At 39.6% G+C, this 24,245-nt stretch overlaps 1 protein-coding gene across 1 annotated transcript in view; it reads left to right on the top strand.

Moving 5' to 3' along the window:
* Positions 1 to 11,592: 11,592 nt before the first annotated feature.
* The window catches only part of Calcr (calcitonin receptor), an 80,254-nt gene continuing 67,601 nt past the window's right edge, over positions 11,593 to 24,245 (top strand). Inside the window, exons 1-2 of the mRNA XM_005388037.2 lie at positions 11,593 to 11,642; positions 11,825 to 12,004. The gene's annotated coding sequence lies outside the window, so the exon portion shown is untranslated. The remainder of the gene's footprint in view (positions 11,643 to 11,824; positions 12,005 to 24,245) is intronic.

Below are 24,245 nucleotides of genomic sequence, written 5' to 3'. Positions count from 1 at the left end.
TAAATTTGTGAAATTATTCTCTAGAGTCCTATCAGGAAAACTTTTTTCTAACAGGTGAGTTAACAAATATTTGAGTTTTCTGTTGCAAGTACCCAACTCTGCTTTTGTGGTATGAAAATAGCCACTGACAATGGACAAATAAATGAGGCCTGCTATGTCCTCGTATGCTCTTCTTCACAAAAAATGATGGTCAACTGGATTTGGCCCACTGTACTCTGCTGACTCCTGTACCAGCTTAGACTGAAATGCTTGATTTCATTAAACAGTTGCTTGAAAAACAGGTACATATAGGATAAGCTATAAATAGCTATAAATAATTGCAACTTCTCTGAAGGATATACAAATTGCCTTCAGGATTCATTGTCTGCTTTGATGGTGATATAATTTTAAACCCATGGTGATCTGGAAACAAGATTGAATTGCCCATACTCCTGTGCAAGTAGATTTGGTACTATGACTAAGTGACACGAGAGCTCCTAGGAACTTTCCTTAAAAAAAGTTGGCATGCACCCTTTAATACTTTTTCCTTAGCATCTTACATGCTACAGCTTGAAATGTGATTTCAATCACTAGAACTGTCTTAGTTCCTCACCCTAGCAATGGAAGAAGAGTTTGCTGGAAGGGACTCATGTCTTTAGGAACTTCGTGCACATGTAGCCTATTAATAATATCATCCTTGGAATGCCCATGTTCATAAATTTTTTGAAGAGGGAATTAAATTTTATTATTATCAGATCCTAATTATTTAGAGTCATTCTGCTATTGCAATCAAGCTTAATTCATATTGATATTCCTTCAGGACTCACTCAGTGGACAATAGGCAAAAACCTTATGCCCGGGCAACATCAATCTTCTAGTCTAATAGAGTTTCCTGTGTCCTCATCCAAATTCTGTGTCCTCATATCCCTTCATGATGGAAACTTCTAGAAAAGTAACCCTAATTTACTACATTAATAAATTTATATAAGATGTAAAGCAATATCAGTACCCTGTGTACAACTGTCCAAAGCACAGACCTGAAATGCTATGTGAATATCCTATTCCTTGTATTTCTCTAACTCTGATTAGTTCTAATAGCTAGCAGCAGATTTGTGCAACTGCTGGCAATTTCCACGTGTTTGGTTGTAAATGCTGCTGCCTCTCACCCCGGAGAACAGGCTCTGTTTTGCTCCACAGCCAAATGTTGTCTCTGCACAGGTGCCACTGCAGTAGCGGCTGCAGTTATTTGTGCTGTGGTGGCTGCAGCTGGAAGAAGAGATTCCAGAGTTAACAAAATCTGAGAAGAGTCACCCTAACGCATCTAAACCATGTACTTCTTACCTGTTTGAACTTCTTACCAGATATAGCATTCTGGGCTTGGAATAATTCATTTTGCATCTGTTTTTATGTAAGGCACTTTTACCCATCAGACCCAGAGCAAAGACTGGGAAGAGTTAAATTGCAAAGGGAATTACAATGTCAATTTCAATGTAGTTTTAAAAAGAGAAAGATAAGCAGATATAATTAATATTTCTAACATGGAAAAATTGCTGGGGAGAAAAAGAACCAGAATGTTAATGTGGCTTATCTCTGACTGTTGAAGTTGTAGATGATTCATTACTTCCTTTTTATTTTCTAAAGGCTCTACAACAAATATTTATTTCTTTTAAAAACAGAAAAAATGCCTAACTCAAGTTCCTGAAGAAAACACATGTGAATGAAAAATAGTAGCCAAATCAACATGGCAGAGAAATTAAGAGCAAATAACAGACCAATAATTCTCATTTATATGCATTAAAGGAAGACAACAAAGACATAGCTGCCTCAAAGAGCAAATAAGCCAGTGGTCTGTTTTTTGGCTGGTTTGGGAATATCTCTGCAATTTACCTTCCGGTCACTTCCTCTCTGAGCCTTTGAACCTCAGTTTTCTTCTCTGTGAAATTGTACCCAGCCCTCAGAGTTGCTCAAAAGCCTGAAAATTGATGTGAAAGCACTTGGACTTCAATTTCTAGCAGGTGAATAATCAGTCCATATCATTGTGATAGCAGATGTTCAAGCAATTCATGAAATGCTACGTGAGCGCATGCTGTGAACATCAATGTTGTATGGGAAACGAAGACAAAAGAGAAAGCCACTTTGCTTCTCTAGATGTTGCAATCAAGTTGGAGTGATAAAACTCAAGCCCAAAGAGTTACGAAGCAACATCCCTCAGAAGAGAGCATCAAAGCACAGCGAAGTTCAGAAGCAAATTAAGAAGTTTCACTGGGCAGAGGATTTCAGTGCAAAGATGTAAAGAATCATCCAGGTAAGGGAAGAGAAAATCCTAAATTCCAGAGGTGGCTGTCCCACCACTCTGTGACCTAGGATAGGGTTACAAACTTTCTCTGAGAGCCAGAGTCATCCTTTTTCCAATTAGGAGGATTTCCCCAAATGTCTAACATAGCCTCTGCTTCTCTAACAAATATTGATTTAATATTTTATGTAAGAACTAGTATAACTCCTTTATATCTGCAGGTTAGATAAAGATTGTGTGTAACAGAAGCATCTGTATGGCATATAGTTATTATCATTCCCATTTTCTAGCTGAGGAATTGAGGCAGAGAGAGACAAAGTAAGTTCCCTAACATCACGTGACTAAGGATTTGACCCTGAAAGTCAGTAATATTTGAGTGAAGCTTTGAGCAGTTTTAAGGATTTTGCCATAAATCAGTGAAGGAAGGAACGATGTCCTGAGTGGAAGCTCACCAGGAACAAAGGCACAGAAACAAAAAAGCAGAGAGCTTTGGAGAAGCAGCACATGACTCTGGAAAGAGTCAAGTCTAAATGCATGATTAGAATCCTTATTCATTTTGTGACAGTGCTGAAGTTCCTTAAGTACTCTAATCCTTATCTACAAAGTATAGCTAATAATATAGTCCTTACAGGGTTGATATTAAGATCAAATAAGAGTATATGAAGTGCCTCACTTGGCATCTGATATATGGTAGGTATATACTAAATTGAGACCATTATTACTAATCAGTGAATAGCTAAGACATAGCACAGGATAAAGTAAGAACTGGGCAACAATGGACTACAATGATGGGTAGGATACAAACTGGACAGATCTTTCATGCATAGCCAGGAAATTTGAACTTTTTAGTGTCATTGGAAGCTTACAAGGAGAAGATTTTGTGTGGTTACAGAAAATATTGAACTTGTTTGAATTCCTTGGTGGCACTGTAGGAGGGTCATGGGCTAAAATATAAAATGTATGGAACACAATCACACTTACTTAAAAGGGTACTGCCTTTGACCACCCAGTTTGCTGGATGGGTAAAGTTTCTGGGTAGAAAAGTACATTATTAAATTTTAGAAGTGCCAACTTCTATAAGGGTTGAAATGATAGAAAGAAACTTTTAAACAGGAAATGATTGAACTGTTTTTATTTATTTATCATCCAAAGGTTAATGCCTAATCCAACAACTTCTCATTCTAAGCAAATGGGGTAAAGACAAAAAAAGGACAAAGAAAATATAAACTAATTAATTCTAAGTTTGAGTTTAACTTAGTTGGACACATGAAAGTTAAAAACAAGTGTTGAGTCAGTCAACCAATATGTAATCAACTTTATCTAATATGGAATATGTGCTTTACATTTTGCTGAAGGCTGTACATACTTCATCTCTATAATATGTTCAGAACTAAAGTATTACTTTTACCACATTTTTAGGTGAGGAAACTAAGGCTCAGAGACATTAAGCAATTTCTCAAAGTACACAGATATGGTAAATGGCTTGAACCAGGACAGCAAACTAAACCTTTCTGCTTTATTTCTTAGTGCAAACCAGTAACACTATCACCAGTACCACTACCACCACCTCTACTATGTCTTAGGAACCACTATATTCACAACCAGCAGCATTATCATCACCACCTTATGACCAGCACAATCACACCCTCCAAACTATTTCCACTACCATAACTATCACCACCACCACCGTCAACTCCTACAACACCCACACCACCACCACTGCCACCATTCATCACTATATCATCACTGATCAGTCCCTCTACCTCAAACACACCCTTTTTGCTTCCAGAAAGACTAGTTTTTAATCAAATCTCTTAGCAGGAAAAATAAATGATAAACTTAAAATCCCTAAGGGTAAGCATCTCTCCAAGCTTCCTCAACAAAAAGGTTATCTCTTCCTTAACAAAGCTCCTCTCCCAGGGGCTGGGGATTTAGCTCAGCGGCACAGCACCTGCCTGGCAAGTGCAAGGTCGTGAATTTGATTCCTGGTACTGGAAAAAAACAAAAACAAAACAAAAAAAGAAAAACTCCTCTCCCAGAACAATTATCCTTGATAGTTCAACCTGCAAGTGGTTTTTAAGATCTTTCTGAGATTTAAAAAAAAAAAAAAAACAGAACTAGTCCCTTTTTCCATGGTCATATAGGAAGGCACTTTACAGACCAAAGAACATTTCCAAATTTTAAAAGAGTAAAGTTAATGGGATGATGTGCGTATTTATGGTGGATAACTAAAGCCTTGTACTTAAATGATGGTGTAAAAGTCATTACCATCAACATGTGAATTTGTTTCAACTAACAATAATCACGCCTCGGATAAACAGCACTGGCTATGATACTGTCACTGAGCAAAGCTCATGTGAACTTGTTACAAAAACATAAGCTCAGACCCACTCCCAACCTGATAGATCAGAACCTGCATTCTAACAAATTCCCCAGGTGATTTGCAGAGCATTAAAATTTGAGAAGCACTACCCTAAATCCCTTCACCAAGTCTAACAGTCAGCATTCAAGAATGGGTAATTTTTGGCCATTTTTATGCAGTCCCCAACTCAGACTCATAAGCAACATAGAAACAATTCTTTCTAAATAGTATTTTCAGACAGAGCAGTTTTCAAGAAGCTGAGACTCCGGCTGGCTCGTCTCTGAGTGATGAAAATGAAAACAGGTATTCTGTCAAAAGGGGAAGGCAGCCACATCAACTAGTAGGAGACATTTCGAGTATACAAGAGAAAGAATACCAGAAAAGGGTTAAACAACCTGGACAAAAAAATAACGGAAAGAAAACATTATTTAAATAGAGCAGGAATGGAGAGGACATGGGAAAATGCTGCCCCCCTTTGAAGTGGAGAAGGGAAAGCCGGTAAATGCAGAGGCTGATGCAGCAGAGGCTGTTAATGAGGCTCTAAAGATGTGATTTCGCCCCAATACATTGTCATCTGTAATCAATGTACACTTTGTAATCCATGTTTAAGAACAACCACCTGAGTAGTCTAAGAATTACCCGGGGATGAAATACCTGCTCTTGCCTAGTCCCTGCGTCCCCTTTGATCCTTCTCCAGTCCCTGAGCATGTTCTCTTTGTGCTGAAGGATTTCTTTCCTGTTTCGGTTTACACTTTTGAAACACTCGTGTACCCTCATCATCTTTATCTCTGAGTAACATATGTAATTAAAATCAATTTCTGAAGTACTTATAGATGCCCACCATGACCTATGCTTCGGTCACTTAAAATCAAAGGACTTTAGACCACTAAGGAAGACGACCAGAAGTAAAGCCGCGGGTCTGACTCTGCACGCCTTACAGCCTTATGTGTCTTCCGTCCCTTTCTCCTCCTCTAGGCAGGATTGGTGCTAATGGGACAGCAGACTGCAAATTCTGTGAAAAATTGTCATACATTCAGTGTCTCCAGTTTAGCAGCTAGCTTGTTTCCCTCCCTGTTTTTACTTTACTAATCTTTTCTCAAACAGATACATTCCCTTAAAATGCCCCAGCCCTGCAAGTTATCACCAAAATAACATTCCTATTTAAGCTATCCACTGGAAGTATCTCTAACAAATGTTGAAACACAATACGCAAAGAAAAGTTGTCTGGATAGTATATTCTATTTTGCAATTTCATTTATACATACTGGTCACACAATTTAAAATGTCACCTGAGTTTATAGTGAAAAGGAAAATGCTATTTCTGTGGAACACGCAGCTTGTGTCTCCGACACTCACGCACCCACACCAGCCTTTTAGTGCTGGAGTGTTAGATTTCAGGGAGACAATAACCGGTAAAAACAGGTCTCTTCCCAAGCAAAACTAATTCCCCTCCCTTCGGAGCTCCCAGCACACTGGAAAATTCTTCTGCTGCAGATCTCTGAATTATTATTACTACTAATTATTTAAATGCTTTGCCTCTTCCATTAGCTTACTCTGCTAGAAAGGCAAAAGTCTTCTGTTATTTGCATGGTGAGGACTCTAATTTGTGACTGGTTGAAATACAAATGATTTTCTGAATGATTTTTGTTTGGGTGTCTTTTTAAAATGTATGACTATATAGAGAATTGGTTATGAATATAATTTTATGCCTCACTATTTATTATCTGTAAGCGGGCTTATATCTGTGCTTAGTAATTACCGAAGAAGAAATCATCAAATATGTATTAGTAGTCAGCCTCAGGTCACTTAATGACAGGGCGAATTCTGAGAAATGTGTTCTGAGTTGAGTTTGTAATGATAAAATCACTAGGTGATAAAATCGTATGGGACCATCGTCGTAGAGGTGGTCCACCCTTGATAGAAATGTCATTATATGGAACATAACTGTTTAGACTATTTGTGTTAGAACCTTGGCTACTTTGTCACAACATTTAACCCATAAAATATCAGCCTCTATATCTGTACAGTGGGAGTAATACCTACGTAGGTGTTACTAAGAGATCCTGCATCTAAATGCTTAATGAAATTCCTAGCACCTAACAGGTGTCCAACAAAGCAAGGCCAACTAAAGTATTAATTTTTTATTTGAAACCAGAAAACTAAGAATAGTAGATACTAAGAGCAAGTTAAGTTTTGCTATAATTCTGGGGGAAATTTTGTTTTCCCTTGCATTTTAGCACTGTGGTAGCATATCCTAAGACAATTTAAGCTGAAACATTAGTGCTCCATGAGAGTTTTCCTCTCTTGGTAAAACATGATAAGAACCAGTCAAAAAGTACAGAAAATTAGAGTTACCTATCCCTATCTTATATCACTTCCTGAGTATGAATTAAATACAGCTAAATGACAGAGAGGCTTTTATAAAACACGCACACTCAATCACAATCACACAATCACAACACGAGTAGATTCCTTACCTAAATGATATTTATTTGTTAAGGGGAAAGGTGATAAGACTTTAAGAATTATAGACACCACTGAGTAGTTAGCTCCTCTTTATCTACATCTCAGTTTAGGAGACCCCTCCCCAAGCATCCCTGGTTTGTTCTACTCCTGCCTACTTATCAGTCCTCTTTCATTGCTATCCATGGTGTTGCCTGTATCTGAAATTAACAATTTATCTCTTCCTCCATTTATCAATATCTTTCTCCCACTAGAATGGAAGCTTTCTGTGCTCGATTTTCATTATTGAATGAATGAATGAATGAATGAATGCATCCATTTGCCTTTACAGCTTTTCTTTTAGCTCCTGGGTTTGTCCCTAGAATTTTCTTTTGGACATAGGAAAAATCTGGATATTTCCCAACTTCATCAGAGATGGAATAATTAGCTTCCATTGCTACTTAATGGTGAATGCCCCACCATCCCCTCCTATTCTGAGTTATTTATTCATTAAGTTAACAGTTAACCCAAGTAAAGTTTATGTAATTACAGTCTGGAAAGACACTTCCTAGTTCAAGTGGAATTTGTTTTTTCCATGCCAGGCGACACATTCTCCAGAGAAACACAACTCTATAGAACCCCACGCAGGAAGAAGAAAGAAGAGAGAAATACAAGTGCACCAGCTCCTATTTTTCAAAAAGAGACTGAAAATCAAAGCAGAAGGCTCCATTCAAAAAAGTGTGGTCAGGCCAAAATCCAAATTGCTTCAAAAGGATAACGTTACTTTTTCAACAAGGTGAATTATTATTCTCCCTGCTATGGCAAGGTCTGTAAATACATGAAGGGTAATTACATAAAGGATAATCACCAGCTGCTGTCTATGTGGAAGGAGGCTACAAGAGCAAAACACAAATATCGTCCTATAGATCGTGGGCTTCTTGAGAGTAGGAACTGACCATAATACTCTCTTGGCCCCCAGGTAGTATTAAACATGAATTAAGTTCCCATCACATGAGCAGGAGGGATTGGGATGCATTTGAATGTAAGAAAAGCTGTGCTGCGTAGGATTTTTTGAGCTGGGAACTGGGTTCCCAAACATTTTTTCCTCTACATTTCTTTTTAATAGAGAAGAAACTCAGATCCATTTAACTGGTAAATTTTTCCCCCCCAGTAGAACTAAGTGTCATTTTTCAGTCTCTACACTGTGACCTTCACTTATCGTACCATATCTAACTAGAACAGGTTGTAGTAGACTTAGTCTTTAAGAAAAGGCAGTCTTCTACCTCCTCGCTCCAGTTTTTAAAATTCAGTATGGAGAAGCCACTGGATTCCAGAGGCATACGTGGTATTAAAGGGATATGATCTAAACCCTGGTTTTGCAGAAAGATAAACCTTGTTAGGAGGAGGGTGAATTAAGGGTTCCCAAGACTTTGAACTAGTGAATGTGCTCAGCAGAGAAAGTGATCCAGAAGGCAAGATGGACAACAACATTCTCCCTGTATTAGTAGCTGCTCAAACAGGGAAATTTTTAAAGAGGGCTAGGAAGACAGCAGCAAAGTCTCATTAAAAGCAGAATTTTAAGTCATAAGAAATCAGTGAAAATACCAGAAAAATGATTACTAAACTTCAAGATGCTTATTTTCTGAATGGTCCTTTGATGAAATGATTTCATTTGAATACAAATATAAGGCATTTTTGAAAAGCCCCTTATTGATTATGATCCACAGAAAGAAGCATATTTTATTTTGTAACTCAGTACCCACACATATACAGAAAGGAGATAAAAGTTTCAAGAACATATTTGTGCTGGTCAGATGGGCTGGATTCTGCTATTTTTCTACTTTACTCCCTCCCCCCCCCTTACACTCACTAAATTCATTTCAGGAATGGATCTCACAGCATTTTCAAGAGTGATGTCAATTTCTCTTACCAGATCACTTCCCTCCAAGGACATGCTGGTTCACATAGAAAATATTTTGAAATTATTAATACAGCAGCAAAATGACAGTCCTGGAAATCCAAGTCTTTCCAACAGGTATGCAACCTCCTTGATATTATATAAACTTCTGTCGCCAACCAAATCAATTTCATCCTCTTGAGAGACCAGAGTCTCACCCCTGATCTCACGTCTGCTATGGCATTACCACATTCCCTAAATCTGCCCACAGGGAAGTTTCCTTGTTCTTTCTAAGATTATTTCTAATACAATTAGCACTTTAATTAGTCTAGCTTGCCTATACTTAGACCACGCACAGTTTAAGATTTTATAATACACACAGCCCATTTTTCTTGCTCATTTTTAGATTTTGTTTCATCTGAGTTATGACTAAGGAAAAAGGACTGTGATCCCCATATCTTCAGTACAGAGCCACGCCCATACTGCTCACTCTTTGGGGACCCCAGTTGCCCTAACAGGTAAGGCAGAACACGCTGGGATCCAGCAGCAAACTCTCTGGCTGTTTGTTGCATCCCTCAATGCCCGGGCAGAAGCACTGTCCGCCTGGCAGCAATGCTCCAAAGCCGTTGTTATTTCAGTGATCTGGGCTTTGCAAAAGAAAAAGGTTGGCCCCCAGCAGTTGACCATAGGGGAAAACGTAAAACAATTTTAATCATTTCCTGCTGCTTGGTCCCAGTGAAGGTAATTTATGTCTCAAAGAGAATTTTTAAAGGAAGGGATGGTCAGGTTTTAGCTGGCTGTCAGTACCTGGGAAGCAGAGAGTTACTGAACCCAGGGTCGATGTCAAAGCACCGATTAAGGATTTGTATCTAAATCTTGTACTTGGAGGGTTTCTTGTGCAGGCTTCAGGTTGTATGTTATGGTGTGTGTGTGTGTGTGTGTGTGTGTGTGTGTGTGTGTGTGTGCGAGCGTATTATTTTGCAACCCTCCTCTCCCAAATGCCCAGGCTCCTTTGTTGTCACATTTCTTAGTGCTAACATCACTCTCACTTAGATATGGGAAGGAAGGGGCTATTGAATCTTCCCCGGCAGTAGGAAGGTGGCACGGGGTTGGAATGCATGGTGAGTCACATACAGCCCTCCAGGTCACCATGCTGAAAGTGGCTGGAAAAGGGGAGGCAGACAGAGGGGGGAGCATGAAAGATGCAACCCGTAGGATGTCTGGTTTTGGTAAAGCCCTTCAATCCCTGTATCTTATCTCCCACTGTGGCCGGGAAAGTCCCCAACCACATAAATTAGGGGCTCTGAAAGTCGCCCTGGGACTTTCAATATAGTTTGAGAGTACACTATAGGTGAGAGTTCAGTATAGGATGGGGAGACACACGTTCCCCTTAAAGTCACTGACCCTTAAGAGTCAGGGTAGCAGCCCCATGGCCAGACCCTTCTGCCTTGGTCTCTGGGTTTGCCTCGTGTGCTTTAAAAGAACCCCGCACTGACACTGCCCCGGGAGAGTGTACTGTGTTGCTGCTTTCTGGCTTTAGCCCCGTCCTATTATGCTGTATTGTTATTTCTTTTGCCAAGGAAACAGTGTTAGAAACCTCGACGGTGTACAGCCACCTTGCGGTCCCGGGACGCACGGGATGCTGCTTCCGTAGCCCAACACCCCTGGGGCAGAGTTAGGAAACAAGGGTCCCCTGCTGCCTTGCTGCACCCAGCTGTGTGCTAAAGGAGGTTGAGGGCAGCCCGTCCTTGGAACCAACTTGCCTGCCTCCCGGGGCGCGCCTGCCAGCCCCGGCTGCGCCCTGCCCGGAATCAGATTGTCCCGGGCGCCTGCTGGCATCTAAGGGCTTTGTGAAAACCAGGAGTCGTTGCGGTCCTCAACACCAAGTCAAGCACCTGGCACCCTGTCCTTCCGCACCCCGGACCCTGGGTCCATCAGCCTTCCCCTACGTGGAGAGCACCGTTTCCTCAAACCCAAGCTGCGCCCTGGCTCAGCCAGCGACCCAGCTCCGGACGCCGTCGCAGCGTCTGCGGGACCCCAGGGTCTCTCCGCTTACCTCCTGCCCCAGCTCCTTTTTCTGCACCCCAGCTCTTAGGCAGCGGTCTTTTCACGCCCCATCGCACTTCGACTACCTCGCCCAACTACCGATCCACCTGCACAGGCTCCGGGGTTCTGTCACCGAGTGGCCAGGGGTTAGGGTCCTTGGGAAACTCACCTCCCTCCGGAATTTGCATCCTCCGGGGAAGGGAGAGGACTCCCAGAAAGCCGTCTCCGAGGACGGGTTAGCAATATCCCAGCCTAGTCTGTCGCCCCCCACTCCGTCCCCACTCCAGGTCTAACTCGGGTCCCTCGCCTGCTTCCCGCGTTTATACAGCGCCGGGGGTCTCTGGGATGCGCAGCCCCTCTGGTGGGCCAGGGCGCGAGGGGCTGGCGCGGAGGCGCACGCAGCTCCCAGGCTCGCCCCTCCCTCTGCAGGGACCAGGGGGGGTTGGAGCGGGGGAGAAGTCGGGGGAGGTCCGGGAGGGGCCGCTCGCCGCAGCTCTGCCGCCCCCGCCTGTGCTGTGAGAGGCTGGCGGCCGGCGAGGGCGGGGCGCGCGGAGAGGACTTAAGTCGGAGAAGTTTGCGCTCAGCTTCACAGCGGGGCGAGCGCAGGCAGCAGGCGCCGCAAGGTGAGTCTCCCGCGCTTTGGGGCGGGAGGACGCGGGCTCGGGAAAGAGCAGCTGCCAGCCCCTCGACCACCCGGGGCCGGGCGTTCAACCGTCCCTTAAGGCAGGATTAAAGTGTTAGGGACCGGGAGGGGTCAGCAGTAGGGAGCTCTAGACTAACGCAGTTTGCTCTCACATCCTACTAGGACTCAGCCCCCCGGACGCTGGGTGGGCTGCGCCCCGCGGCTCGCAGACCTTCCCGGGTTGGAGAGGTGCGCCCATCCGCACCTGTCCCCGAGGCTGGCATCTCCAGGCCAGGACGGACTGGGTCTCCGGAGCCACCATCTGCACCTGTGGACGCCCAGCGCCCAGTGAGAGAATCCCTGGTAAGGAGGGTCTGGGATGAGCTGGATTTAAAGCTTTGGGGGGTCCCGGGGATGGCTAACAGGGAAGGTGGGGAAGGCTCCTTGCTTTTCAGTTGCAGAACTGAGGTTTGCTGGTGATGTTTTGGGGGTTCTCGGGTCGGGGCTGCTTGGTCTCAGTCATTTCACTTTGCCGTGGACCAAAGAAATCACGGGCGTCCTGGGAAGGTGTCACAGCGCTGTTTCATATTGCAGACACCTCTGAGGTCTCGTGACTTGTTCGAGTTTGTTGATATTAATTTTCTCTTGAAACTTTCATTCTCCAGTTTACTGAGTATAACGGTTTAAAGTTGTGGATTGGTAACATCAGCACCTGTAAGATGTGCCGTGTTGGTCTTGGATATCGGGAATGAATACAGTAGTGAATGGAGTTGCTGGTTTGGTCATGTTTTACAGAGAATTATTTCCCAACAATCACTTATGCATAGCAGCCATTCTTCACACCTATTAGGAAAAATATGTTGTGTGCACAGTTTCCAAAAGAATACTCTTTTTCTTGATGCTCTGTCCAGGCCCGGGTGAAAGACATCAAGAAAAGCTCCAACAAATTAATTCCTATTCTCAAAACATTCATTTTCCCTGAAGGAAATTTAGTCTGTCAAAAATCAGCCATCTAATTAAATTTTTAACCTATCATGCTGGCTTTCTTTAACAAATCTACCCTTTAAAAAGTTCTATCTGAAAGCTCTGATGTTATGTGGCATATGTAAGGCGAGATCGTGTGACCTTCGGGAGACCCTGACCGTTTTAGGGCTGTGGTAAACCAGAGCGAAGTCGTCTGCTTAGAGCTGTTTGTCAAGGATGTTGGATAATTGGAAATGAAATGCCCGGATCAAACCAGAGTTTGTGCATGTAGACTTAAGCTAATCACTGAGTAGCAGAGTGTCCAATTGAGTGTGTGCTATCTGGTCATAGAAAACAAGTATTTTATTCATTCGGGCTAGTTGGCTTATCATTGACAAAATAGGAATGCTTTTGGTGTTGCGGGATTTATAAAGTATCATTTGTAACATTTGCAGTAGCATGTTGTTAACCTACTGTGCATTCAAGAGTTTAAAAACTCAGGTTTGAAATGTTGAAATTCTTGGTTTTATATGTTTGCATAAGAGGAATTAAAATGATTAGATTTTCAAAATCCTTTGCAGTTTATAGTAGTCTCAGTGGACCCTCATTCCTATTCAGTATATTAACAGCCCAAAACACCCCTTAACTGGGGTTTGTTTTGGCTCAACAATACCTCTAACCTACAGTTGATTTTAGGAACTAAAGCCACAAGAATAATATTCAGTCAGATTGTAAAACGTTCTGAGATATTGACCACGTCAACACAGAGTGTAGTAAACATGAAATTCTTGCTAGAAATGATTCACAAGAACATATACTCTCAGAGTTGTACTGTACGTATTATTATTCCTGAAGTTGAAAAAAATGAGCCAATATAACTTCTGCTACCCATTTTCTTGTATTTTTGGGATTTCAGATAATGAAAGACGTAGATGGATATAGTGTTTGCTTTAATTGATTGAAGGGAGCTAAATATCAGAGCAGGTGTGCCATGGCAACTCTGTCCTTGGTGACCCTCAGGCTATTTCAGTGTTAACATGAATGCACATATTATTTATTATTGGTTTTTATTAAAGTAAAAGTGAAATGAGAATAGGACACAAGTGATGTTTTCCCTGATAACCTAAGCTAATTCTGAACTTGGGCTGCATATTAGAAACAACGGGAACTTGAAAAAAAATAACCATTTAGATCAGAATATTCGAGGAAGGGATCTGCGTCTTGTGTTTTTCTTTAGCATGAAATCATGGCTGAGAGCCACTGACCAGGGTAGTTTTCATCAGATCTGGCAGTGCCTGTGGTGTTGGAGAGTCTTGGTGAATGTAAATGTCATTGTATATTTGTTGTATTGCTGGTCTAATCGGTGGATTTGATGGGACCCAATAATTTTGGAGGGTCTTAATAAAAATAAATGTCATTTTTGTATTGCTAGTCTAGTCTTTATTATCATTTGATTTCCCAATTTGAAGAAAGAGATTTTTTTATCTGGTGTTAGATATTTAACTCACAACAGTTTCCAGGGAAAATATTGTTTTTTCAGAAAACAAGCTACTGGCTTTGAAGCTTACCTGGCCATTTAGAAAAGGCTTTAGTGAATGAACTCTGGCTTTGAGAGACGTTGAAAATAATGCTTGATGAAACAGAATTTGCTAGAACCTATGTAATGTGCAATGCGCAACATGTACCTTTTTGAAAGGGGAAAGGAAGAAAATGATATTATTCTCCTTGGCATGTCAGCTAACATTCTGAGTTCCAATTTACGTTCTAGTTTTTAATAAAAATTAATTTTTAAAATTCTCAATAGGCTTGCAAGATACAAGCTATTATTCTGCTTTTACATTAAGGAAATTGAGGACCCACTGGGTTAATGAATTTGTTCAAAGCCACAAACAACTAAATTAAAGATGTATTTCAACACAAATTTTCTTAGTCTGAGTTCAATAATATAATGAAGTATATATTGATATGCATATTTGTATTTTTTTAATTTGAAAGGTGCATTCATTTAATAAATTTTAAAGTTACGAACATGGACTCTAGCACAGCTCTGCTGGGGATTTGGCTCCCGGCTTGATCGTTTTCTAGCTGTGTGGCTTGGACAAGTAATTTAACCTTTCCTACCTTAATTTCCTTTGTCAAATGAAGACTTTTTTCTTTTATTATTATTAATATTAATAAATATTAAATGAGTTAATGTTTGTAAAGCATTTTGGTAGATGCCACGTGCATACTGGGCTCAATGTAAGTGTTATTTTTTAAAGTGTCATTTATTCATAAAACATTTTGACTGTTTATTACATCAAGTATTGTACTAAGTCTATCAATATATAGGCAAAGAAATCTTATCTTTGTCTTCAAGGACTTTGCGTCCAGTAGAAAATGATTAATACCCATAAGTAGAATGATTATTCTATCCAAGTATGGGATTTTCTCCCATTTTAATTATAATTAAAAGAATTATGTGTTTTTAAATGTTCACATGATCGTCCAGAGCTCTGAATAATGAGCTTTATAAAACCAAGTGACAATATTTTTTGTTGTCACAGTGGTTTTAAGCAGTATTAACTTGTTTTCAATTCTATCAAAACACAGAAAATCATATTATCATATGTTTTTGGCTTCCATTTATGAAGTTAGAAAACTGGTACATGGACAAGTATCAGGTGTTAAAATTTTTATTTTAAAAGTGAATCATGAGAGTGGAATATCGGGCGAATCAGGAAATTTTATGAGGCTCTTTCCCGCAATACTGTGAAATGCAATTTTCTTATCACTTTTTCAAAGGCAATGTTATCGGTTTGGAATATGGTTTTGTTTTTGTTTTATTTACAAAATACTTTTTGGAGAAGGAAGAAGGGATCGAGGAATACAGGTAAAAGTGTTTAATATAGGGTTGACTCGGCAAGACAGATCTCCTGGAGCCGGCCGTACTGCCAGACTGCCGTGCCTGCGCAGCTGCCGATGCGAGCCGGTACCTGTGGAAGCCCGAGGTATGAGACTGTTTTGTTCTCATGAAGGTCCGTCTAGATTAATAATGGAAAGTGAATTATCAGTATTCTTTGCACAAGATTAAGACAGATTAATAATGGAAAGTGAATTATCAGTATTCTTTGCATAAGAACAGTACAGATACTCTAAACCTAAGGAGTTATTTGTCAAAGAAAAAATACCTAGCTCCGAAACATTGTTTCTTTCATGAATATTTAACCATTCCATTGCCCTGAAATTTGTGTTTGCAGATGGATGCTTCTCTTTCCTCCTGTCAGGTCTCAAAGAGACTTCCAGTTTTTCCCATGGATGATACAGTTTTCATTCTTGCAGCTTTACTAGTCTGAATATTTATGGCCATTATCATCAAAATGGAATATTTTCCTAAAATCCAATCACATTCAATCCCCGTATGTTGAACTTGGTGTTATACAACACGGTTCACTCGTGTTCTAAGTTTCGATGTTGTCTTTATTCAGTGATTATTCAGTGACTGCCCGGGTACTCAGAGCTCATCTTCAGTCTGGTTTTTCAGATGTTTCAGGATATAATCCCATTTATCTTTCCTAGCCATTACAGATAGCAAACTTCAAAAGCTCCCTAATTCCACTTCTGGAGCCATAGTTATGCTAGGAAAATCGACACCAGGTTTGGAGCCTGCCTGTCACGTTCAACTCTGTGCCCATGGCTGTCAATCTCAGCTTACATTGTGTCCCCCGCATGTGTGTGCATGCGTGTCCCTTTGCATCAATGGTTCGGTGCCGAGCTGCTTTATTTTGGTTTCCTTTCTCCCTACAGCTATAGTCCTGCCCTGTATTTTGCCTGGTGATTCAGAATGCAGCATTTCAAACCTTACCTACATTTACCCTTTGAAATGTATTAATCATTTCCCTGTAACACATCCAACAGGTTTCCACCTTGATAGCTTTGCCCGTATTTAAAAACTCAATAAATACTTACTAAAGGTCTATTCCTCTAGTCAGAGGATGTTATGACAAATTAAAGCTCCTGGTTTGGCGGGACTGAGAGATAGACAAACTAGCAATTAGACAACTGAGTGGTGCAGATAGCACTAGAGAAATGCCGTGGGGCCTCTGGAAGCCGTAGGAACAGCACCTGATCGAGCCTCAGGAAAGCTGTCGAAGGAGATGACCCTAATGGGGATGCAATTTGGCATTGAAATAGTTGGACATAGTAAGCTGAATGGGAAAGACAATAAATCTTTTTTTTTTTTTTTTTTTTTTTTTTTTTTATTTTAAGGGTAAAAGGAGGGAAACATTAACAGACATACAACATTTTACAACATATCACAAGCACAATACAGACAATACAGAGTTACAAACAAAGTGGTAGGGAATTAACAATGGTGGTTGTATTACATATTGATATCTTCAAAGTGGCTTCTCATGAAAACAGATATAGACATGCAATACTGGTCAACCAAAGACTCATTGACAGTTGGAAAGACAATAAATCTTAAAAAAAAAAAAAAAAAACTAAATAACATGATGATCTGGGAAACGGTATTTTTATTGCCCGCTGGAGTTTGCAGAGCACAGATCACACTGCGTGCCTGCTACACTGAAGGGACCATGCCCTATCGTGAAAACGGCAGAGGTCCTTGAAAGAGCTCACGCATGGGGCCAAAGAATCAGATTTACCATTCTGATAGATCAGACTGGTGAAAAACTAGGAGAAACATTACCTTGAAAAAGGAATGGATACAAATTAAGGAGAAGCCCGGAGCCTTATTGCAGTAACGGGAGAAGCAATTAGAACTACGTTGTTGGGAACAGAAAAATAAAGAGAGCAATCAGATTATTCTAAAGGTAGCATTTGTAGGATTTGGGAAATGATAGAAATTGGAGATGAGATGAATTCAGTAAAGAGTGCATTGTATGACAAGCTGCACTTTTCCCTCACAGATAACAGGGGAGATGTGATGCCGTTCACCAAGTCCATACAAGGAATATTTTGGAGTGTAAAACAAGATAAACAGTTTTGGGGAAAATGATGCATTTGGATAATCTATGTAGTGATGTTCAGTAGAAGTAAATACAGAAATTTATACTCCTGGGAGAATTCAATTCTTGAGATATAGATTTGGACAACATGTGTTTCTATAGCAGCCAACAATATAAGAATGGAGTGTATCACCTATGGAGAAGTGGAAGGAAGAAAGGAAGGAAGGAAGGAAGGAAGGAAGGAAGGAAGGAAGGAAGGAAGGAAGGAAGGGGTAAGGAAGGGAAATGACAGGAAAGGAAGAGAGAGAAGGGAGCAGAAGAGAAGGGAAGGACTAGAAAGGGAAGGGAAGGAAATAAGAAGAAAGCAAAAGGAAAGAAATAAATGTAAGGCAGATAATTAAAAGGAGAAAGGGAAAACATCTAAAGGAGTACCCTGCAGAACCAGTTTTTCAAAGAGACAAATGGAAAATAAGCCTGCAGAAAAGCCGAGAGACGGGCTCCTTATTTTATCTCCTGTTTTTGAAACTGTACAGTCTCCCAGAGTTTAACTTAAGTACTACTTCCCTTTGATATTTCTGAGCAGCCAGTTACCCTTCAGACAAGATATAATAGCACCATATCCTGATATTATCTTTCTTAGAGTTCACACACGTCTCATGCATGCAAGCCTGCGTGTCGGGGGTATGTCTGTGTGTAGGTGCATATAATATATAATCTATATATTATATTTACCTTTATATAAAGTATCCTTCCTTTTGCCCTTCATTCACTGAAATAAACTTTCCTAATCTTTTTATTTTAATGTTTATTGGGATAAATAAATGAAGTTTTATAAACCCCAGCTCCCAAAGATAATGGTCGAGAAATCCCAGTATTTCAGCATATACAAAATAGCCCCCAGAATGTTTATGTGCTCGAAAAGTTGCACAGACAACTTTTTCCAGCAAAATGTGCCAATTTGAGGATCATGCATTACACCGTTTTGTAACTGGCTTGTGGAATTTCATCTGCCCTTTGTGTTTTGGCTATCTGTTGATTTTTCTTATTTTTATACCAGATTACGAAGGATAGACGTCCGTTCTCCCATCCTCCCTGCACACCGAACAATTTCTCTTCTCTCAGTGAAACGAGTTAAAAGTTATTTAGATTTAGCTACAATGATGGCACTTTTTAAAAGTGATTTTTGCTACACTGAAGCTTAAGTTTTTCTTTCTTTAAGATGTCTATCTTCCGTTGCCCCGGAGCCTTCAAATATTTCTATTGGCACTTTCTCCAAACCAATAACCCATTCATATTTGGAACTGTACTTTACCTGGTCTCTTATTTCAGGCTTCAGTTAGTGAGCTTTTAACACGCAGCTCACAGATGTGGGACACAGCATTCGATGTCAGCACGCAGAAATCTCCTCAATGTCCCGTTTGCCCTTCTTAATCACAGAGTGCCACGGTCGGCCCTCCGTATCTGTGCGTTCCTCATGCACGGGTTCCACAAGTCACGGGTTGAAAATATTTTTGAATATTACATCTGTACTGCATGTGTCATTTTCTGTCATCCTTCCCTAACCAACACAGCAAAGCAAGTATTTGCATAGCATCTACATTGTGTTAAGTATTGTAAGGAATTTAGAGCTCATTTAAAATATACAGAAATACCCAGGCAGGTTCCCTGCAAATACTCTGCCATTTTACAAGAGACCTGAGCATCCTCAGATTTTGGTATCCATCAGCATCCCGGACCCAATGCCCCCTGGATACCGAGAAGCAGTCATACCTCTACTTCTCCACTGCCTCTTACCCTCAGCTGACGCTACTTAGATGCTATTTATTTTTGTATATTTTAATATTTAAAATTGCATATTATGTAAAATACATTATTCTTTTTAAATGATGGAGGCAATAAATTACCAATGGAATAAAATGTATTAAAATTATCTTTATGAATGATTTTAGTAAGAGAAGTATTCAACAGTTTCAAGTGAATATGATTCAAATTTTTCATTTATATGACTTTTTAGGAGTATATAGCAAATATTTATATGACAATGTTAGGAATAAATAGGCTAAGGGATACTGTTACTAAAATGTTAAAATGGCTGTCTTTGAGGGTATGTTGAATTTTTTTCTTTGTGCTCTCGGTCAAAGGAGAATTTAGATTTATCTATAATGTTCATCTTATTTTTCTTTTTTTACTTTTTTTATTTAGTTTGAGATATTTTTAATTTTAACTTTCATATATTTGTCAAGATTTTCTTTTATTCTTAGGTGATATTTAGCCCTCCGTATGTAGGGAAGAAAAGCCAAGATTTTCCTTCTTATTTTTACAACACAGAGCAGAGCTCTAGAGGCAAACAATTCTCAATTGTTTGAAAAATTGATCTCTCACAAACTAATGTCACTTGGACTTCAGGGATATAGTGAAATAGTAACAGAAATAACTACTGCTCCTGTGTCTTAAATGCAGTGTGAAGTCACTTCTCATAATAATTTTATGGGATATTATGAGGCACATTCCAAAGAGGAAGAAGCATGCTCAGAAACTTTTGAAATTCACCAGAATTCATGCATTTCTGAAGCCGCAGTGATGGGACTCAAACCTAAGTTTCACTAATATGAAATGACAATGTTCACTCTACTAGTGTGGTTAAGTGGAAGTTGATGATGACTTGGCGATCGATTTTATTATAATTGAAATATTAGTTCTCTTGGATGATCAGATCCTTTAATAGAGGAGACTAGCGCTCCGTCTAATATACTTTGCACACAGTTTGGCTGAGGCGTTAGCTTGCTTCCCAGTGCAGCTGGGCATTAGGAGCTACAGTGATACCTACCACTAAATTCCAGCCTTCTGGAATAGTCTGGAGTAGTGCAGCCTCAGACCTATATTAAGCAGACATTGCAGATAGCTAGGAACATACACAGGTCATTCCTACATAGCAAAAAAAAATATGAGATGTGATCTAGTCCTAGAATTTCTGGATTTTATTGTTTGATCGAATCTATGTCTATTAAGCAATTATGAAATGAATTTATTAATTGTGAAGAAATATGATTTTGGTGACATCCAGATGTGAAAACTCTATTTCTCTTCCCCTGAACCAAAAGTAACAAACAGCACTTACCTCTGACGAAAACAAGGGGAAAAAAATGTCTCTTTGGTGATAATAACAATGTTTAAAGAACAGTTTGCCACTGGAAGAGATTTCATCTTTCAAAGTGATATTTATCAACAAAGAGAAAGGCAAAGCAAATGGCACTGCTGCCAGATTTAAATTTTAAATTGGCTTGACCCAGTATCCCAAATATCAGGGTAATTAATTGTTTGTAACCTTAAGTGTGACAGATGAAATTCCGGCAAGTATGAGGATGTATTGTAGAACATGTCTGTGCTTATGGACACTGGGACGGGATCTTTTTAGTCCAAGATTCAGAGAAGCTTACGGCACAGAGCATGCATAAAGCAAGTCACTTTATCCCATTCTTTCCTGGGCCGGCTACAGGGATGAGAGGTCAGGACAATATTAGAACACTTTTCATTCCTACAATCATGTAAATCACAAAGATAACATTAAGGCACAACTCCAACAAAGGAAACAATTGCTGTTGCTCGGGGGCCAGTCCAGGAAAAATAAAAATTAACTGGTTGCTTCTTTTCTCGTTCAAAATGAAAATAATTTTATTGTACCCCATGAGGAAAATATATATTCTTGTAAATTAGATGTATTATTTTAGTGAATAGAAGGTCAATGAGAAACTTGGCTTTTCTTCCAAGCTACTAAAATATTAATACCTGGGCATATTTGAGGAGGAACAATTTTATGTGAACAAATATCCAAATTAGAAATTATGTTCTCATTGAACTGCATTTTAATTTGTTGAGATGTTTTTTTTAGCCTTGGAGATGGTGCCATATATTTTCTTGGTAACTGATATTTTACTGTTATTAAGAATAGGAATCTAATGTTTTCATTGAAGAGGGTACTAAAGCACAGATGATATAATTCTTCACAATAGATGCTAATTCTGCCATGAGAATTTTAGCCTCTGATTGCATGTCCAGTGCTCTCCCTGAAGAGCCTGAAAATTTGCAGGGATAAATTTCACACAAATGTGTACATCGCTGTGCTTACAAATGAGCAAAAAGGTTTTGAAACATACAGAAAAGAGTGGCTTTAGATTACGTGTGTAAGAGTCAGAGCCTGTCTCTTCCTTGTCTTTTTCTAGTTAGTCCCAAACCTGAAGCTTGTGTAATATTCCCATTTATTCTATGGCCTGTGTTCCCATGCAAAAGCCCAATTGCTTGACTTTTACAATCTCCCTTCCACTCCTTTTTGCTATTCTCCGTCTCCAAATCAATTTTTTAGATCTTAACCTACTCCCACGAATCTTGTTTTCCGAGGTAACATCACAGTGGAATAAATCCCCTTTCCTTCAGGAAAAAAAAAATTGCTTTGTTAGTGATAGTCGTATGATCTTTGATCGAATGAATTTGGGTCTTTATTTCCAAACTTAAAGCTTTGTATTACACAAGCACATTAAAAGTTCAATATCTAATGCCTATAAGGAAGTATTTTACCCTGAACTACACGAAATTGTTTGAAAGAAGGCTGCTGTGTCCTTATAACCAACTTGTGCATCATAGATTCTCGGATATTAAGTGACAGTGTTGGGAGTAACCAGCCCATGATCTAACAGAGCCTGGTGTGAAACTTTAATTAAACCTGATTCCTAGTAAAGCACTTTATAATTTTTAAGGAAGGCATGTTTTAAAAACTTTTAAGAAACCTTGATACATCATTTTCCCCCTTGAATTATTTGTTTTCCGTCACCCCTCCCTCACCCCTCCCTCCAGCTCTTGATCCTTGCCCCATTTGAAAAAGATCCGCTATTTCCTATTTATCTGTTATGCAATATATACGTTTCAGATATGTATATACATATATGAAACTCAGTTGAATTTCTCATATTAAAGAAAGCATACAATAGTTGTAACAAGCACAGAGGGGATGAGATATTACAGGGTTAAATAAATGAAGAATTAAGATGTATTACATACGTGGACCAGCTCCCCACAATAAAGGTAATCATTATACCCTGCAAACAAGTTCTAACACAAAAAGAAACCTTGATATGAAATAGACTTATTGAAAATTTTCAATAATAATTTTATGGTACTAATGATATACTTAGAAGCACTTACTAGGAGCCTGTAATAGCCTATAACTTTTGTAGATTTTAATTTATTTAATATTCACAGTAGTCCTCCAAGGTAAGTACTTTTTTATCATCTTGTACCCAAGAAGAAACTGAAGCACAGACAGGTAAGTCATCTGTGGAAGAACACACAGCTACTGCACAAGGCAATGGGGAATGAAAAGACAAAGGTCTGCTCCAGAGTGTAAGTAAATCAGAAAAGATCAGAATGTGCTTATTATAAATTTATGACAACCAAAGTTCTTGTATTATAATATAAAATGTCTTTTCTTTTTTAACTTTGTCATCTTTGAGTAGCAGGTTCATGGATTTCTTTCTTTTTCCTGGAAAACAAAGAGAATTAAATAACGGATTTCGTTATTTTAAATACACATCTCTGCAGCTGTCGTGAAATACACTCGTGCTTATAGTATTCCACTCTACGCTGTGGTTGACCAGAAAGGGAAATCATGCTTGGTCAGGTTGATAACCTCACTCCCAAAAAGCAGGGACAAATCTAAAATTCTGATCTAGTTTTTCATTTCAGAGGTAAAACACAACTGAAAAAGAGAAAAACACAACTCTTTCCAAGATATGGCTTTAAATAGAGCTTCAAAACTATATTTTGATTACTTACATGAAAATTACTCAGAAGCCCGTGATGTATGTGTGGCTTTAATGATTTGGGGGAAAAACATGGCCTAAAAGTGGCAAGTAAAAATACATTGAATTTTCATTAGTCTAAAAATGGTCAAGTTTCCTATTCACTCACTTGGAGATGATAAACTTTCCAAGACCTATTTTGGAGCATGGCCACGCTTTTCCATATGCTCTGAGTGGTCTCATTTCCCCATACGATGACTGTGTTGGTACTCAATGTACTGTGCCCAGGGAGGAAGGGGGGGGGTCTGTCCTGACACCCAAAGGGAACCATGCACACGTGGGGAATGTTCAGGCTACTCATCCTTTCGTAAGTGATTTTTTATTAAACATTTCTAGTTTTAAATTTACGTACCATATCTGAGGTTATTTTCTTTTCTAATATTAATTTTAACTATTTCATTCACTGCTCTAAGTGTTTTCTAGATTCCATCATGTAACATGTGTCGGCCTAAAGCATTTTTTCCCCTCGCTACTAAGGCTCAGTTTAAGAATATAGAAGGGAGAAAGAAAAGGAGAGAGGGAGGGAGGGAGAAAAACAGGCAGGCAGGCAGGAAAGAGGGAAGGAAAGAAATTTATCTAAAACCTGACTACTTTACATTAAATTATCCAATTTTCACAGGAATTAGAAAATTGTCAGGGGGCTGGGGATTTAGCTCAGCGGCAAAAGCGCCTGCCTGGCAAGCGCAAGGTCGTGAGTTCGGTTCCCGGTACCGGAGAAAAACCAAAAAAAAAAAAAAGAAAATTGTCAGAACATACCAAGAAGCCAAGATTATAGTAATGCAGGCTGATTTTACCATAGCATTTTATTCCACCGCTATCCAGAATCTTCCAGCTGGA

This window comes from Chinchilla lanigera, unplaced genomic scaffold, assembly GCF_000276665.1.
Source record: "Chinchilla lanigera isolate Chin_1 unplaced genomic scaffold, ChiLan1.0 scaffold00031, whole genome shotgun sequence".
Taxonomy (NCBI): Eukaryota; Metazoa; Chordata; class Mammalia; order Rodentia; family Chinchillidae; genus Chinchilla; species Chinchilla lanigera.
Note: the sequence above shows the minus strand (reverse complement) of the source record. Positions and strands in the feature narration are given on the sequence as shown.